The sequence below is a fragment of the Stegostoma tigrinum genome, chromosome 32, assembly GCF_030684315.1.
Source record: "Stegostoma tigrinum isolate sSteTig4 chromosome 32, sSteTig4.hap1, whole genome shotgun sequence".
Taxonomy (NCBI): Eukaryota; Metazoa; Chordata; class Chondrichthyes; order Orectolobiformes; family Stegostomatidae; genus Stegostoma; species Stegostoma tigrinum.
Genome location: NC_081385.1, coordinates 14,950,320 through 14,957,046, shown reverse-complemented (window position 1 = coordinate 14,957,046; position 6,727 = coordinate 14,950,320).

The following is a 6,727-nucleotide window of genomic DNA, read 5'->3' as shown; positions in this document are numbered from 1 at the left end:
CATGAAATTACTGTAGTTAGTAATTGTGCGCAATATTAACACTTCTTTAAAGGACAGAGTATCTCTGTGTAAATTATTTCAAAGCAAAATAATTAACTTATGGGATATGAATATTGCTGCCAGGGCCAGCATTTTTAACTGAATGCTAATTGCAATTGAGGAAGTGATTATGAGTGGATTTTTTGGACTGCTGCAGCCCATGCAGTATAGACAGATGCACAGTGCTGTTCTGAATTGAGTTACAGGACTTTGAGCTAGAGACCGTGGTCTGACAGTGATATAGTTCCAAGTTAGGATGGTGTGTGACTTGGAGGAGAACTTGCATGTAGTAGTTTTTCCATGCATCTCCTGCCCTGTCTTTCTATGTATTTGAAGTAGTATATTTCAAAGCTACTGTTGTTGGAGACTCGCTGAGTTATACCAAGCAGTGTATCTTGCAGGTTGCACATGCTGCTTCCATTGTCCATCAACAGTGGAGAGAACCAATGTTTGAAGTAACAGTTGAGGTGTCCATCAAGCAAGTTGCTTTGTTTTGAATGTTGTCAAGTTTCTTGATGTTGGAACAACACAGAAAATGCTGGAGAAACTCACCAGGGCCAGCAGCTCTGAGGAGACAGAAACTAGTGTTATATGATGCTTCAGAACCAAGAAGAAACTGCCCAGTGTGCAATTTTGGTCTTTATCTACTTGCTCACTAGTTGTGGATCTCTTTCATTTTCTTCTGTCTGCACGCTAAGGGTGAATCAGAATATTCAACAACCTATGGATATGTGAAGCATGCCAAACATATAAACTTCAACAGCAGAAGGAACCTTTACATTGACAAGATGTTTTCTTTCACTCCTTCGATGAAAATCCTATACTACAGAAAACTGGTTAGACAATTGGTTGCTGAGCAAAGTGGTGAATGCTTACCTTCAAAGCAGTAGTTATGCTTGAATAACCTCCTCGCAAATTGGGTTCCTCAAAAATATGGCCATGTAATGAAAAATGTTTGTTCTTTTGCTCAACACTTAACACTTATTGATTTGAGAGTGTGCATCATTCATTCAGTTAGATCTTATGAACATGGATAGTGGGTGACAACATGATATAGCTCACTCCCCACTTTGTACATGTCTTAAAATGGCTTACCAATGAATTGTGTTCTGTAATCAGAGCTATCTGATCTGAAACCGAATAATCTGATAGAAGCTCTTATCATGTCAGACGGATACATTTGCTTAGGCATTGAACAACAGGAAAATTGGAGAGGTAATCTTTCCCAAGGAATATAATCTTTGTTGTTCATTACAAATAGCTTTCTTGCTACTTTCATCTACAGAGTGAAATGGAACATCTTGTTAATGTAGAGGCTCCTTCTACTGTTGAAGTTTATATATTCGGTGTGCTCCACATATCCATAAGTTGTTAAATATTCTGATTCACCCTTTGCCAATAGACAGATCATGTGTTTCAATCTTATGCACTTAATAACCACATGACTTTGGTGCAATGTGGACATAATATCTCAATGTAATCGCCAAAAGAACTGTGGATGCTGTAAATCTGGAACAAAAACAAAGTTGCTGGAGAAGCTCAGCAGGTCTGGCAGCATCTGTGAGGGAGAAAACCGAGTTAATGTTCTGTGCCCAGTGACCCTTCCTCAGAACCCCAAAACTACGGGTATTGCTCGGAACCCAGTCCAATAATATGTGTTTGCACTCCTTTTCTCGTGCCATTTTGTTTTAAAAATGTGGAATACAGTGCCGTTTGTTTATTTCTTTCATTGGTCTTACTTCTCTCTCTCTTTTTAATTTTCCATCTTCTGCTTCTGTTGCCTTTATTTTACTCTGTTGGTCCCTCTGTTGCTTTAGAAGCTACTGGCCATGGCTTAAGAATTGCAGGCTTGGGATCTTGTGTGTAATATTAGCGTATCTAACTCTAAGCTAGGAGACACAAGTTCAATTTCCACCTCTTCCAGAGGTGTGTAATAACATCTCTGAAGGGGTTGATTCAGAATATTTAAGATTTGCAGTCTGTAGTTGAAAATTACCACCTGTAGGTGTGATTGGCATTAAAGAATCAATGATGATGCTTCCCTCTAATTTTGCAGCAATTTGTAGAAAAAAATTGTAGAAACATCTGAAGCCTAGATGCGAGTAAATATTGTTAATATAGAAAACCATTATTTTTAACCTTTGAAGTTATCTCTTCTTTGATGGTGAGTGCTTTGAGACTGTGCTGTCAGGATCAATTAACATCAAGTGACCTATGTTGGGATGAAGTAAGAATTATTTATACCCTTATGTCATATGCTATGATACAGTGATGATACCTGGAGTATAAACCATAAAGCCATATTAAAGACTGCCTCTTAAATGTACAATGGCAGACTGACCTTGAGAAATAAGACAACATATCTAACCATACAGAATATGTTAGTTTGAGATTTTATATTAGTCAACTTTCTTATTTGTTAATACACTTCCTGATATTTGTCTCAATAAGAACTTTGTGGAACATACAAAAAGTACCGTTACTCCATGGTGGCAGTAAATGGGCACTAGAAGATGATGATAACAAGTGAACACTAAAGGCTAGTGACAGCAAGTGGTATCGAAGAGTGAAGTAAAGAAACTGCAGTAACAGTTGTGGAAAGTTATTTTCTCCATAGTCATATATACTCGTGTTCAGAGCTGAAGTTTACATTTAGCTAGCAAGACTGAAGGCTGTAATGGCTGTGACACATAGCAACACAAGAGGAACTGTTGTGAGTACTCTGTCTCCCAGAAGAAAAGGAAGCCATAGTCTGTCTGATTTAAAAATAAAATCATTTTCAAGGACCTGAGGATGGCTGCAACCAGGAAAGTAATCCTTGTATGAAATACAGCTTAAAAAGCTAAGAAAAGTCATTCTTGATATCATTAAGGCCTGTCTGCATTCTTCTGTTGATTCTGCCATTCTGTTAATTTAGGAAATGGTACATATGACATCACTCTGATATTTCTTGGCAAGAATGCCATGCAGGTCCTGCTCAGCTATTTCCTTTGAAAGAATGAAAATATAAAAAGAGAGAAAGCAACAAATTTTAAAACAGCAACAAGGAGATAAACAAAAAGAGAGAAGCCAAAAAAGGGAAGCATTACATTGCAATGCAGATTCTTTGCAGACTGACAATTTTTAAAGACCATAATGAGGATGGAAACCAAAGACCAAAACATGGAATGGCACTCGAGTGACGTTTTGTCAGATTTTCAGTTTTTCAAAGAAATATGGAATCTTCACTTCATTAATTAATAAATTGTCAATAAAGAAAGCCAAGCAACCAAACTTCTTATCACTTTTGGAATGCCTAGTAATGACTGTAAAGATCCTGAAAAAATCTTGTAGAAGTTCAACTTATGGTGTGAATCATCTTCAGGATTCACAAGCTTTAGTTTATGCTGTACTGGCAATAAATCACAGGCAATTAATGCAAAGATACAGAGTATGATTTCACTGAAGCAAATGTAGCTGAAAATCTGATAGGGCTAGTCATTGCCTCTACACTCATCAAATCTTTCCAACGGCATTTCTGGGCAAACTTAAAGTTGATATCATCAACACCGTTTTGGAAGAACAATGCAAGTTTGAAATAAATGGTGCATGTCAGTAGCATCTACAGGTGTTGATCTCTGTCACAACAATCCCACCAATCAAAGTGTGGAGCTGGATGAACACAGCAGGCCAAGCAGCATCTTAGGAGCACAAAAGCTGACGTTTTGGGCCTAGACCCTTCATCAAGATGCTACCGTCAAGTCAATTTTGCATCCAATTGGCTAGGTCTCCTCAGATCCCATGTGATCTAACTTTACTAAACAATCTACCATGCAGAAACTAGTCAAAGGCTTCACTAAAGTCCATGTAGACAACAGTTACTACTCTGCCTTCGTCTATCTTCTTGATCACGTTGTTGAAAAAGTCAAGTTTGTGAGACACAATTTCCCATGCACAAACCCAAATTGACTATTCCTACACAGTACTTGTCCCTCTAAATGTCTGCAAATCCTGTCAGTCAGAATCTCCTTCAAAAACTTATCCACGATTGGGGTCAGATTCATCAGTCTATAGTTCCCTGTCTTTTCTTTGCAGACTTTCTTAAGGCTCAAAATTAGCTACCCTCCAGTTTTCTGGTACCTCACCTATAGCTATAGATGCTGCAAATATCTCTGCTAGGTGCCCTACAATTTCTTCCCTAGCTTCCCACAATATCCAGGGATGCACTTGATCAAGTCTTGGGGAATTATCTACATCAATGCTTTTTAAGACCTCCAGCACCTCTTCTTTTGTAATGTGGACTGTTTTCAAGATGTCACAATTTATTCCCCCAAGTTCCCATGCTTCTATCTCTTTTCTCCACAGTAAATACTTACACTAAATATTAATTTAGTATCTCACCTGTCTGTTTGGCCTGCCTGTCTCCTCTTCACCTATCTTCTCCTTTATCTATCTTCTATCCACCTCCCCCTTTCTCCCTATTTATTTCAGAATCCCCTTCCCCTCCCCCATTTCTGAAGAAGGGTCTAGACCCGAAATGTCAGCTTTCCTGCTCCTCTGATGGTGCTTGGCCTGCTGTGTTCAGTTACCTCACTTGATGTCAGTTGTTTGTACCTGACATATGCCTCTTTCTTGTTTCTTTACCAGAGTTCAATATCTTTAATCATCTAGCATTCCCTACTGTTACTACTTTACCCTTTACTCTAACAGGAACATACTGAGTCTGGACTCTCACCATCTTGCTTTCACAAATCCCCCCACTGCCAGTCATCACTTTATCTGCCAACAGCTTACCCCAATCAACTTTTGAGCGTTCCTGTATAATACTGCCAAAATAAGCATTCCCTCTATTTAAAACTTTGACTTTTATGCAAGACCTGTCCTATTCCATAACTATTTAATACTAATAAAATTATGGTCACTGGTGCCAAAGTTCTCCCACACTAACAGCACGGACAAGTTGGACTGAAGGGCCTGATTCTGTGCTGTATCAGTCGATGACTCCATGACTCCTTGGCAGCATCTATGGAGAGAGAAGCTGAGTTAACATTTTGAGTCTGATGTAATTAATTTGAATGGTTCCTCAATGAAACGGTGAAACCAACAACTTTCATGGATGATTCCTGATTGGACCCACTTTCCTGTTGTCATTACTGTCATCTGTTCAGTTGGCTTTGAGAGTCATCTTTAAAAAAAAATAAAAATTCTCAAATCAATTGTTCTACCATTATATTAATTATGATGTGATGATTGTGTGGGTGTGGATAATTCTGGACCAGAATGTATTGCAACAATTTACAGTTCAGCTGCTGGTTTTTCCCAGAATGTATCAGTCAAGGTAAAAACAATGGTATGTGACTGACATGAAGATATGAAAATGATACAAACTGAGTTACTTCTCAGTGTAGCAGAATACCATTATTTCTACCCTGAGTGATGCATTCTGGAAAAAAAATACCCACCAACCTCAGGAAGAAGTGTATGATAACAGTTGATTAAAAGGTTCAGCACTTACAAACATGATTAAGTTCAAACTTCATAAAGCATTAAAATAACAAACCTTTGGAAATGATCACAAACACTATAGATGGTGGTGTCTTTTAAAATAAATATGAATTTCCAGGACATAGCTGAAAGTATGACATGAGAAGGCTTTATGTTTAAAATTACATAACAAGTAAATGAACAGCAGAAATGATCAGCGCTATTTTAGTAGACAGTTTAGAAATAGGGAATCGGAACTTAACCACATAATTTTAATAGAACCCAAAACCTCAATCCACAGTTATAACTTTTGTTGCCCCTTAAGTTGCAATCTACTTCTCCTAGGACCAATCCAAAGTGATTCATAGCTCCCATGAGTTTACTTCCTATTTTTCCTTTCCTCAGATGTTAACTTTTAACTGTACATGGTCCTTCACAGTGGGGGTTTTCCTGAAAAAAAAGCATTCTCTATCTCAGTTTAGATCTCTATTTATGTCCAGATAGATCCTCCAGCCTTGTTTTAAATGGTCATAATTTGGACGTGTCAAATTCCAACTGAAATAATGGTATCCTGCTGCACTGAGAAATAACTCGGTTTGTATCATTTTCATATCTGTATTGTGAACCATTGAGACTTGTCAGCTCTACATATTCCTTCTCTCTCTGGTTCTGGCAGATTGACCTGTCTATAAAGCTCAGTCATATCTTTCTGACAGCTTTATAATCTGATCAAACAATGGCTTCTGTTATACCCTTCACCCTCTCAAAGCCCATCTCCATGGCAATGTGAATAACATGGACCTTGTATCCTGCTAGAAATGCTGATTAGCTATCTTTTAGATGAGTTCTATACTAGTTAGGAATTAAATAGCTAGCTCAAACTATAAGCATTTGCAACCAGATGTTTTTAACACCTCCCTAAGGCTTGGGAATTAACCATTTATCTGTGTAACCACATCTTTGTTAACAAGCAGCAACACCTTGAACTTTCTTCTTCGTAAAACAACATGTGCTCCTAATTTTTTCCTTAACAATGACACCACCCAAGTTTGTTGTCACCAGAATTCATAGCAGGTCAATGACCTGATTCATTCCTCATTTTACCCTACATTAAAACACAATTCCATATCAGAATTATCTTTTAAAACATTGCGCCTGCGACAAAGGAGTACGATAGTTGGTGTGCAACTTGACATTTCATTGTGAATTCCTTTTCAGAATTCAG